Source organism: Phyllostomus hastatus, unplaced genomic scaffold (genome assembly GCF_019186645.2).
Source record: "Phyllostomus hastatus isolate PE091 unplaced genomic scaffold, TTU_PhHast_1.1 phas_scaffold_39, whole genome shotgun sequence".
NCBI lineage: Eukaryota > Metazoa > Chordata > Mammalia > Chiroptera > Phyllostomidae > Phyllostomus > Phyllostomus hastatus.
In genome coordinates, this window is record NW_025334028.1 from 16172658 (window position 1) to 16186067 (window position 13410).

General features: G+C 35.5%; 1 protein-coding gene across 1 annotated transcript in view; it reads left to right on the forward strand.

Moving 5' to 3' along the window:
* GRID2 (glutamate ionotropic receptor delta type subunit 2) overlaps positions 1-13410 on the forward strand; it is a 1404853-nt gene that overhangs the window by 118745 nt on the left and 1272698 nt on the right. The gene's annotated exons all lie outside the window — the stretch shown is intronic.

Below are 13410 nucleotides of genomic sequence, written 5' to 3' on the forward strand. Positions count from 1 at the left end.
TGCTCTGTCTTCCAGCTCACTGATTCTTTCTTCTGCTCCATACATTCTTTTATTGAGAATCTTACTTTTGTATTTTTCAGTTTATTGTTTTCTTCAGCTCTGTGACTTCTGTTCAGTGTTATCTTACATTTTCTATTTTGTTGTTGTTCTCAATTTGTTCAACCATTCTTCTCTTGCATGATGGGTATCTCCACAACCACTACTTTGAATTTTTTTTCAGTTAAATTACTTATCTTTGTATCATTAAGGGCTTTTTCTGAGGTTTTGTCTGGAGATTTCTTTCAAAACCTAATTCTTTGTTTCCTCATTTTTCTTTTACTTAGTCTTGAAGAAGTGATCTTGTATAGGTGATGAATCTTATCTTTAAATTTTGCTCTCACTCCTGGTTGTCTCTTCAACCTTTGCAATTGTCTAAATGGCCTGATTGATTCTTGATAGGTCCTCATTGTTGAAGGTGTGCTAAGACCTGTCAGTGTTCCAAGGGGGAGAATCTCATTTAGCAAGCAGTTTTAGGCTGATTGGAAGCCAGACCCTGAAGAAGCATTTGGATATATGGACAAATGTATATAGTCCTTTGGGGCAAGGATCATAAGTCCTGTGGGTCTCTAGACCAGGAGATCTGGGGTGACAGTTGCAAAAACTGAGGCTCTAAACAAAGGCGTAAGCTCCTTTCTGGTAGGTATATTTGAGCCACAGTAAGGGTAAGGGAATGGGAAAGGAGTGTCTTTCTCTTGCTTTTGTTCACTGGAAGTGCTTTTGTAACCTGTAGTTGTGTGTGAAACCTGAAGCCTATCCCTCAAGGGAAGTAGAAATTGCTGTGATTATTCACACTCATCTGCCCCATCCAGGAGGCAGGAGAGTGCTGCATTTCAGCAAGGCAGCAGCACAGTTCTGTGACTGCTCACCCGCACTGTCCTAGTAAGGCAGAACAAGACTGCTTGCTACATTGAAGCTAACCCACCTGAACTAGCTGGGTATGTAGAGAGTGCAAAGTGGCATCCTCCTGCGCACCCCCCACTGGGGAGTCTTTCAACTGTCCCCTGTCCCTGCAGCGACGCTTTAGGGTTACTAAAACATTTCCTTCACATATAGTTGACAAAGTTTCCAACTGCTGCTTTTGCACTGGATCCCAGGGTAGGTGAAGCTTCACGTGAACCCTTTAAAAGGAGAATCTTTGTTTCTTCCACCCTTTTGGGTCTCTTGGATGCCAGCTCCATTGGTTTTCTAAGCCTAACACTTTGGGGGCTCATCTTTCAGGTGCAGATCCTAAGGGTTGGGGTGCTTGATGTGGGTCACAGACCTCTCCTCCTCCAGGAACAGAGTTGGACTAGTGAGACCCTTTCCTGATTTTAGTGCTACTATGTATCTGTTTGGCTTTTTTTTTTTTACTTTTTTCATTGTGGCTTTTCTATCTTTTTTGTGGAGGAACAGTTCATCTAATGTTCAAATTTTTTTCAGAGGGTAACTATCCATTTGTAGCTGTAGGCTTGGTGGTCCTTGGTAGGAGGCAAGTTCCTATGTTGGCACCCCTAAGAGGAACAGTTTTTGCACAGAGGCGGCATGCATAATGGATTAGAGCTTGAACACTGACATTTTTTAAGTGCATTGAAATCATACATTTCAGGACACACATTTCACACACACACATTTCAGAAGTGTGCTCTCAGGCCTCTTTTATTTCATTTATGAGATGCAATAGCAATACAGGTTAACAGTCCTTTATCTGAACTCTTAGGAGCAGATATGTTTCAGAATTTAGAAATAATGGATATGGATCCTATCTAAATTATATGTAATAACCTAAACAGATCTGCAACATTTTGTACTTTTTGCAAAGAAATACATTAAGTCACTGTCAGTGGAATAAATAAAAATATAAGTAGCTTCATCTCAGTTCATATCAGTATGAATCTCTAAAAGGACTTGTCTGCCATCTTTATGAGAAAACAAACAACAACAAAAACAACTTTGGGTTTTTACTATATTTTTGAATTTTAGTATAGTGCTAAGAGTTTTGTAGATCTATAGTACCTATTTGCCTGAATTGTTTTGAGGACAGAAGGAAATAATTCATGTCTTCATAAGTTCTGACATGTGGTGAGTGCATATCGATTATTGTTACCACTATTGCTCTGGCATTTCTTTAGTAAGTAAAAAATTATTAGTGACTCACTCATTCCAGCACAAACTCATATGCTTGAACTTATTTTATTTGACACCAGATCGCTCCTCAAATTATTTTTACAAAATAGACTTTGAGAATTTTTCTGTGGAAACATTTTGAAACAAAACTTGTGAAACTTGCTGTACTTTTTACTCATTCTTTGTATTGTCTGCCATTTGACCATAATTTCTCCCGTTTTTGATTTTTTAAAACTTTCACTTGTCGTGTTCTAAGGATTTTGGTATGCTGTCTCAAGCCTCTCTTAACAAGGCATTTTATATATAATGAGATTGTACATAGTGTATGTATGGTCTGTTTATTCTCTTCACTTTTTTCACATTTTCAGATCTAAGAATGATCCCATATGTGTCATCTTATTCACTAAAATCTTGATCGATTTTCATTCCATATATGCAATATTGTGTGTCTATCTGTGTGTGTTTAAATAGACTCTTGTGAGGTATCCTAGGAAAATACCTTCATTTACACTGATTCTTTCAGGAAATAGAATTCTTACTTACAGTTTAATATTGATATAGAATTTAGAAATGGTTTTTAGAGCAGTATTGAACTGTGTGGCAACTGATTTATTGCATATTCAAGAACAGTGTTTGGGCTACATCTTAAAATCAAATTGTTTCTTTGTTATATACATAATAAAGGTCTTAACAAGTTTCTTTTCAGAATCTCCTAATCCTGAAATGTTTTCTGTAGTGTTCAGCTGTAATTTTATATTTTTACCTCTTACTTAACTCAAGCATTTTATTTATCAACAAAAAGAAAAGTTAAGAAATAAAATTGTATTATAATTATTTTATTTCTTGGAGAGAGAGAGAGAGATATATCAATTTGTTGTTCCACTTATTTATTCATTCATTGATTGATTCTTGTATGTTTCTTGACCGGGGACCAAATTCATGACCTTGGTATAAGAAATAAATTATTTTATGTAAGTTAATCACATCTTATTTTTTCTACTTTCACATTAATTTATTACACCTAAAGCTCATTTACTAAAATTTGTAATAACAATAACCATCCACTCCTGCTGTACTGTTTAGCATCATTGCCCACTCACCATGCTGTGCCTCACCAGGCAGAAACACTGAACTGCATGCAGGTCATCGGAGATACCCTGGCATTTCCAACTTTGCCTGTAATAAATGTCCTCCTCTCCTTTTTTTTAACCAGATCTTCAATCATAGGTGACCTTCACAACCCAAATTGAAAGTCCTTATTTTCAGAAGTGTTCTGTTGACAGTTCTAGGGGCATTTCTTTGTTTTACTTCTAATATCCTTTTACATTTTCTCTTTGTACATGTGTATTTTTGCATTTATTATATATTTTTTGCATTTATGATATTATGTAATTTTCCATTCTATTATGCCAATCTTTTATGAAATTTTTGAAATATGTGGCTTATTTATCTTTGTACTCCTTACAAAACATGCTTTATATTTTTATTGATTTTAAATGGGTTTAAAATAAGTCAGCTTTAAATTAAACTATGCCTGTTAGGTAAAGAATGATTCAGTTCATGGAAGGATTTAAATGCTAGGCTGAAATGTCTTGATAATCTGAACAATGAAGGAGGTAGAGGAAGAACACGAGAAGTTTAGACATAGACCTTGAGTTTGTGGTTCCAGTGCACTAAGTCAATAGTAAGTATGCAGGTGGGCCAAAGAAGAAAGATTAGATGTGAAGTATGAATCAAAAAGAAGAAAAGGTGGCTAAAGTCTAAAACAACAACAAAAAGTACATACAAAAATAATGATTACATCTTGAGGAATGCCACCATATTATGAGTTTATGTGATAGCAGTTTCATTGTGTTAATGAGTCAAAAAGCTTAGATTTTATCCTTTTGAAGAATAAAAGGATTTAAAAAAAGAAATAATTCTACAAATTGTGAGGAGGCACATCATAGATTGTGCTAGAGGAGGCTGTGGGATTATCAGAGGGTTTTTTAAATGTAGGAATACCTGAGGCATGTTAAGGTCAGATAAAAATAGGACAGACTAAGGTTACAATATCAAACTATAGAGAGATTGAAAACATATAGTAAAATGGATGTCATAGATCATATGATAAATAGAATAGCTTTGCCCTGAGACTGAAGATATGTATAAAGGTTTTTATGTCTTTAATGAGTAAATTTGTAGACTGGAGCACATAAAGTTGAAAAAGTTGCTGCATCATGCTGTTTCTCAGTAGACAAAAAATGCAACTATCCAGGACAATGGCTAGTGGGAAGGTGAGGCTTCATCAGAATGATAAAAGTTAAGAACAACTGCTCTTGTAGCAAGAAGTGGAAGCAGACTAGAGACATCAAAGGATTATTAGGTAGCCCTGAAGATTTGAAAATAAGACTGGACCCATTGAATCTACAGGGTCACAAATCTGTAAAGAAGCTTTTGTGAGGGTCTCTGCAGAAAATGGAAATAGGTGACTGCATTAATGCAAGTTTAAAGTTTGTCAGGGACAGTATTACCTGGACAAAAGAAAGAATATGAAACAAGGAAGTTAACATATCATTCTGATAATAATTGAAAGAATGAACATTTAAGTTGAATGTGAGGCAGAGAAAGTGCAAGAGGTTCGATTCTGAGTTATGATGTGCCTGATTGTGATAGTTAATGAGCTTTTCTAGAAAATGGAACAAAGGCAAACTTTTGATTGTGGATAGTTAGTGTAGAAATGTCTTAGAAATACCTTGATGTTTCCAGGGTTCACCTTGGTTATGGATTCTATAGTGATATATGTATGTTCTGCATAGGGATTTCTTTTCAGATTGGGCTTCTATAGTAGAATATTAGCCTAGCATTACTTTTTGTTGTTAACCATGTGTAGAATTAGGTCCACTATTGATATTTATATAGGAAAATATCTCAGTAAATATATATTTTACAATTAAAATTGAAGCACGAGTTTCAGATCTCAGTAATTGATTGTAGTGCCCTGATTAATGTCTCAGTTTTCATTATTTCATAACAAACTTTTCATTCATATTTATATAAGCATTTCTTAGACAAGGGGTTTGTTAGGATAGCCAGAACATGCTTTCTACCTTGCCTTATTTTTTATTAGGAAAGAGCCAGACAAAATTAAATGAATCATCTTTAAACTGTAACATTATCTTTCATAACCTTTTATGAGTAAGAATCAGTTTCTGACTTATAAATTTTGCATCTAATATTTTATTTACACCCATCACTGCTGACAAATCCTAACAGAAATAGTTGGAATTAGCAATAACTCACCTTCCCATATCATTTTTTTGTTAGCAACTTCCTTTCATATGCATTATCTCATGTCACTGAAGTGCATTCAACTCTGCAGCAAAGATGGCTCATTTTAATGCTTAAACAGGTGGTAAAAATGATTGTCAATTTATCGATGATGGTAATAATTAATGAAAATAAATTCTCTCTTTGATAAAAGAAAAATAATATGCAATGATTATGCTTCCATAAATAATACAAATTAGATTTGAAATGTCTTATTTAAACATACAAAATTCTATATATAAAATCCTAACTATAGGCTACAGAGAATTCAGAAACCTTATGAAAATTAGTTGAACATAACATAGTCTGAAATTTTATGCCAAAGACAGTTCACTAGATTGTCTTGAACAAATGACTTTATCTTTTTGTTTTGCTTTTTAATATTTATTTTATTTCATATTAACAACTATTGGTAGAATTAAGATTGGTGATTGATTTTTTTATTGTCCAACTACAATTGTCTCTATTTTCTCTCCATCACTCTCCCCCACCCCACCTAAAATTGGTAACTAATTAATAATTAATTGTAACAGTATGAAATAAAAATAAGAATTTAGGTAGGGAGAATGTTTTTTAAAACTACTCTTAAGGAACTCATACTTTGGTAGAGTATATACTTATCATAGAAAGGTAAAGGTACAGTAATGATCTCTTCTTTCCTAATTCACAATGTGCCATTGCAATACCATGGATGCAATAAATACTAGATAAATTAGCATTCACCAGTTGTCGTGTTATATGCCATCATGGAGCCTACAGTCTAATATGAGGAGGTGGGTGTGATCAAGTAATTAACAGAAATGTAAAACTTCAGTTGTGTATGACAAGAGGAGCAGCATAATGGAGGACTCTAAGGTAGTGCTGGTGGTTAAAGATGCTTCTCTGAGGAAGCAGTGGCTGAGCTGAAGTGTGAAACTTCAGTGGAACTGACCATGATGAGCATGTTGGGGGCCCTATGGCAGGAACAGGTTTGGTTAATGCAGAATGCTGAGGGAGGGGTCAGGTGGCTGGCAGAGGGAGTAAAGTGGAGCATGGTACAAGATGAGCCCAAGTGCCAGGTGAATAGCAAATCATTGATTATACTACCTACGTCTGTGTAAAGACTATTGGTGACTGGGGGGCAGGGCAGGGATGGAGTGGAAGCTGGAGATTGTGATCTGAGTTTGTTTTTATTTTTAAGATGTCACTGTGGTTGTAGCATAGAGGGGACGCTGGAGAGGGCTGACAGTATGTTCATGAGCTGCACAAACAACATTGGACCACATATGCAACCATGGTCCCATATGACTATAATGGAGCTGAAAAATTCCTCTCACCTTGTGCCATCATAGCCATCATAATCCCATGATGCAACACATTACTCACATGTTTGTGGTGACGCTGGTATAAACAAACCTACTCTGCTCCCAGTTGTATAGAAGTATAGCACATACAGTTATGTACAGTACACAGTACTTGATAATAATAACAAATGTTACCAGTTTATGTATTTGTTGTACAGTACTTATTGTTATTTTAGAGTGTACTCTTTCTAGTTGTAAAAATGTTTGCTGTAGAACAATATGTAGTATTAAGCTGGCAGCAGCCTCATACATCTTGTGTTTACTGTGTCTATTGATCGTATCATTTTTTCTTGTGCTTAATCTCATGTTCCTTTCTACATTAACATGCTGTTCAGGATTGTAGTCTAGGAGCTATAGGCTATACCATAGAACCTAGGTGTGTAATAGGCTGTACCATCTACGTATACTGTGTAATGTTCACACAAGGATTAAATCACCTATGGATGCATTTCTTGAATTGTGGCAGTCCATCATTTTGAATTGTATCCCCATCATTAAGCAGTCCAAGACACTATAAATACATAAGTGGACAAGGAGAAAGATAATGGCAACTTGGATGTAGAAAAGTAGAGGCAGATTTGAGATGTAATTATCAGATAAAATAGAGATGAATTGCTAATGATTTTCGCAATCACTTCCTTGTCTTTCTTGTGAAGGCAAGGAAAAGATGTCAAGGAGAATATCTTGATTTCTTAACTTGTTAATTAGAGGATGGTGGCACCATTCACTGAGTTTGGATCTACCCTGAGTCCCCAAAAAGACAGTAGTTTGATGTTTGTTGAGACACCATAACTGCCATGTTAAGTAGGTCATGGTAGTGGGAAACACCATTTCCCTGGTCTCATATGTATGAGGAAAAACTTCAAAAACAATAACATGCTGGGACTTTCACCAACCTTTGACTCAGTCATCTCCAGTGTAGTGGGAAGATTATATTTGGCTATCAATTTTGGAGGAAGAACTGATATAAGCATATTCCTCTCTACCTCCCCCAATCCCCTTCTCCTCTTCTCTTTGTCCTTGCCTGTTTCTTTTGTAGGATAGGGGGCATATTTACTCATTGTCAGAGAGTTTAAGAACTTAATTAGTGACTCTCTGCTACTTGAAATAGACTTGGAGTTGTCTGTCCTTCATGCTTGTGACAACATAGACAATTCTGTCCTTTTCAGATGTGGTATGTTGCAAGCCTGTTTTGTTCACAGATATAACCTGGGCTCTAATCAGTCTACTAGAAATAAAGCTAACATATTAACCCTCCATTTGTTTTCCTTGTGATTGTCTCTTAATTGGCTTTTAAGTCATGTGGGAAAGAGAATGTGATTTAGACTCCTAAGCACTCTTACAAGTAGCTCAAGAAATGAGTAATCTGCCTCTAGAAGTGATTGTTGCTGATATGGATGTGCCTGCCTTGGGGGAGAGTGGAGAAATAGGTGTTACTTACCTATATCTTACTGTCTAATGGCAATTGAATGTCAGCCCTGGTAAATTAAGATAACAGCCAAAATAAATAGAAGAAATAAATTTAAACATGTACATTTGCGAATTCAGCAGATGCCCTAAGAGCTGGAGGTCAGGTTGAAGTGGGACCAAATCTGGTCCTATTTGATGGTGATACGTTCAAGTGGGAAATACCTCTTTGGAAAAAATATCTTTGTGCTGATGCTTCAAGTTGAGAGAAGTCAGAAAACGTAATTGAATGAGAATCCTTTGGGAGGAAGCAGATAGCACACGATTGCAAAAAGCCTACCTCCTTCCTTTTCCTTTACAGTCCATCCCCCAAAACCAGTACTTATGGAGCGGCATTCACTTGAAGAAGGAAGGCTCTACAAGAACCAGCCAATGATAGTCATTATACTGGTTCTTTATATGATAAATAGTAGTGATTGTCAGAAAAGAAATTCTGAAAATTTAAAAATATACCTATTTTAATTACTTGAATAATTCATGACACTGTTGTTCTTTTAAAATATAAGAAGGGTATTTCATCAGTCTCTTAGTCTTTACTATGAAGTGTCATGAAGCTCAAAGTATAAACTGGTTAAAATATAGTTCTAATATATAATTTATTCTTAGGGCTTATAATACATTTGCATTGATTAGGCTTTAGCTGTTCCTTTAAAAAATCAGTTGTTCAAAAGGTATCCAACAGGAAAAATTACTTTCTTTTATAGAATCCTGCCTGAATACACACCCATTCTTGACAGTTTGCTAGGTAACATACCAGAACTTTGCTAGGCACTTTGCTAGGTAACATACACAACACTAAACTGTAATATAAACTTCATTGGATTGATTTATTTTGTATATGGTACATCTCTCTTGGAATTATCCCAATACACATACAGACAATAAGGTTTAATATCTAGAGTGGTGCCATTGTGCACACAGCAGGTGATAAATAGTGCAAAGACTCAAGGAGTTTGATGACAATTTTGTTATTCCATCTAAGCTCCAAACCAATATAGGAGTCATTATTCCTGAATACCAATTATTAGCATTTTTTAAAAAAATGCTAACAGGCCCTGGCTGGTGTAGCTCAGTGGATTGAGTGTGGGCCTGTGAACCAAATGGTCCCTGGTTCGATTCCTAGTCAGGGCACATACCTGGGTTGCAGGCCAGGTTCCCAGTGCAGGGCACACGAGAAACAACCACACATCGATGTTTCACTCCCTCTCTTTCTCCCTTTCCTTCTCTCTAAATAAATAAATAAATAAAACATTTAAAAATATATTTATATTTTACAAAAAACATGTATGTATGTGTATATATATATATATACACAAAAAGATTTAAAAATGCTAACAAAAGGTGGATCACATGCTTATAAGATGCATTGTATTTTTGTTGGATAAAAGGGTTTTTCCATGTTTGATATGCTTCCAATTAATTTTAATCCCTAGTTATATTGTTCACATAATACATAAATATATAAATCAATTACAAATAGCAAATGATAACTTTTCAAATAGACCAAGCTTCTGTGGAACTCACACAGATTTTTTAAAAACACTTTTTCTGCTAGTTACTGAATTGAGCATGTAAAGGTGAGAACAGCTCTTGATTTTCCTCAGTTCTATCACTTATTCTCTCATGTGGCTGGTTAATAAGTGTTTCCTTGTAGTACATGACACCTGAGAGCACTGTTATCTTTCATTAATTATATTTATTAATCACAATTATGTAAATAATGGTAAGTAATATTTATAGAGTGCTATTTATGTGCTGTGATCTGTGCATATTTTTATATATTTATTAATTAAATGAGTACCTCATGTGTACCTTCTGCATGTCTGGTACTTGGGTGCATCTTAGTGGGAGAAGAGATATATGTTGTAGGAGTTAGAATTGATATAATTGTTGGAGAAGATTGGGAAATAAATGTATGGAGGGGAGAGTTAGAGAATTGAGACAAGTTTAAGAATCAGCCTTCCTAAAGCAGTGCCATTGTTGGCATAAGAGAGGTCATGCTAGAATACTAAAAACAAAAGCATGTTCACTTAAGTGGGACTGCAAGTGGGAACTTATGGATAAGTCAGTTAGAAAGTTTTACCTCTGTGAGTTCTATTCTGTCTTGGTCCACTGTCAAGTGACTCATAGTGGACCTAACTAAGGCTGGTTGGTATACTACTAGTACTAGGTACTACTAGTTGGAAGGAAGAACGGAACACAGGAAAGAAGAGAGAACAAACTGGATTCTTCTCGGAACCTCTGCATCACTCTATCTGATGCCAAATCATGCCTAGAGAGCAATGATAATTGCTTCTCTTTCATTTCCTAAATCTTTTGCAAGTTTTACTTTTGTCTCTTTAACCCTTAAAGGGAAGAGGAGGAAGAAAGATATTGTTCTAAACACTGGGTTTTCAGAAATGAGTGAATAAGACAGAAAAAGTTACTGGCTTCTTATAGCTTACATAGTAGTTACAGAGTCAGAAAATAATCAAATAAGTATTTCATTTAATGTCAAGCAGTGGAAAGTGCAGCAAAAATAGTTAAGCCATATAGAGAGTAGACAAGAGTGAACCAAGAGCAGACACATGGAGATGGAGGCTGTTGTGGTTGTCTGGGTGAAAGATGGTAATAGCCACAAGGGGAGGATGGTCTGGCCATCTCAGTGGTGAGAAGTGGTCCTGTCCTAAGTCCCTTTTATGGATAGAGCTACATAACAGGATTTGCTGATGGGATGACCACTAGTTGTTCTGATGCTAATGCTTTTGAGCAAATAAGTAAAATTTTAGTGGTGCTTGAAGAGTTCAGGAAGGATGTCACCCTAGTGTGTTTTAGGTAAAATTAAGGCCTACTGGAAGTCAAAGTAGAGACTTCATGTTGTTTAGGCAATTATACAGAAAGGAGTTGAGATTGGAGGACAGGTGAAACTTGAAGTGTGCATATTTGAGTTATCTGAGTCTATAATGCATTTAAAGACAGACAGGAAGTGATGTAAAATTCAAAAACAGAAGCGGTATTATGTTCTGGTGTCATGTGCTTAAACAGACCGGGTAATACTTCTTATGCATAATCTTACCTAAATTCCACTTTCCTTTATAGAACATTAGAGCTATTTTTCAATAAATGTTCAATACTCTAGAATACATTATAAAAACTATGGAAGTGGGGTACAGAAAAAAACAGGGTAGTTAAATTATAAAGCCAAAAATAAGTTAGTGCAGATGTGTTGAATAGAGACTTTGATAGAGGTAAGTTGAAGATTTGTCCTAAATAACTAAAACAAGAGGAACACCACAATTAATTAAAGTAACTAAATGAGAAGATTTAGTGTATTCATGAAAGAAGAGAGACTGAAAAGGAGAACTTGCACTGAAAGTAATTGTCAAGGCTGTGGAGCTACCATTGCATTTGGAAGTAGTATTCAAACCACTTCATTTTTCCCTGGCTGGCATGGCTCATTGGATTGAGCACCAGACTGTGAAGCAAAGGGTCACTGGTTTGATTCCCAGTCAGGGCACATGCTTGGATTGTGGGCCAGGTTCCCAGTAGGGGGCATGCGAGAGGCAACCGCACATTAATGTTTCTCTCGTTTTCTTTCTCTTTCCCTTCCTGCTAAAAACAATTAAATCTTAAAAAAACACACACACAACCCACACACTTCATTTGAATTGCCTGGGATAGCATTACCTAACACAACAGATAGCATTTGGGTTTCTTCTGACATCCTTTTTCTGAAATGGAATTCAATGAAAATAATCTAACAGGAGCCCAAGCAGTCTGATACAACTTCATAATTCTCTAGTAGTCTACCTTTATCTGTGATAAAATTAGTTAGTTTTAGGTAATCTTCCACAAAGTTTTCTCAACCAGGATTTGATAATGATTGGAGAAAAATGAGCCCAAGTTTATCCTCTCAACAAAGGACCTGTACTTTTTTTCCCCCTCTCCACCTGTGAGCTACATATGGGACCATGTACTATATCTTTTTTTATATTCTTTAGGGAATTGTATGTAGACTGGAAAATACTCTGTGATCTTTCTGTGATATGGTAAGATAACAAACTCCTTTGAATAATTAAATTGGCTTCATAAATTATGTTCCAAACTTTTGGTGGTGATAAACTTGGTAGCTAAGAACTACTCACAATAATGACTAGAGTGATAAACTAAAGTAATTCCCTATGATCATAAACAAATACACAACAAAAGTACAGTAGTTGGGAATACACTGTCACACATCTTAAAAAAAATAAATTTACAACCCCACACCACAACTCAATAGGAAGAAAGTCTTAAGTCAATTTAACAGTCTTACTTCCTTGCCATTTCTACAAGGGAATACTGGTCTTTTGAACTGAATGGAAATACAAGGGCATGTTTCTAGCTCCTTTCATTATTTCAACAAACAATTGTCCACTTACATTAGTAGTTCTGACAACAAAAGAACTATCTTTTATACTCGCACAAGTAAGCAAAGACTCAAAAGTTGCTTGTAAAGAGAGGAGCTAATGACTATTATCCCTATTTACTAGAAATAATATAATATAATCAATGAGAATAAAACATTATTTCCATAACTATATTGTATTTTAAGGGTAAAATTAAATTTTAAATTGTTAAACAATTAGGCAGTTAAAATTTCAGTTGTGCTGAATTCAGCAGAATCTCTGAGGTTATGGTAATTACAGGAATTTTCTTGGCTACTAAGCAAAAAAGTATCTTATGTAAAATAATTTAAATGTAATTTTCTGTGGAAAGGAAGGAAAATGATTTTTCCACATGAATATGATTAAGTAGACAACAGGAAATTCAACCATGAAACCCTTCTTTTTGAAGTATGTTATCAGACTTCAGGCTGGATTAGATATGGCACTTAATCATTGTATTATCCATAGTACTGTAGGAATAGCTCTCCCTACCCTCTGATGTGTCCCAATCCTATCCCTTATCTTTCTCTTTAACAGCACACTTCAGCACCTGAGCAACTGGTGTACAAATGCAATGAATACTTCAAATTCAAATACACAGTTCAGCTTTTCCGTGGCCCTTATGAAGGCTGTCCAGAAGGTATCCAGCCATGTAATATGAAAAATAGAGACATTTATTGAAGAAGTTACAAGAAACGTTATGCAAAGGACAATGACTCCTCAGTTCCCTTCAAAGTAGGCAA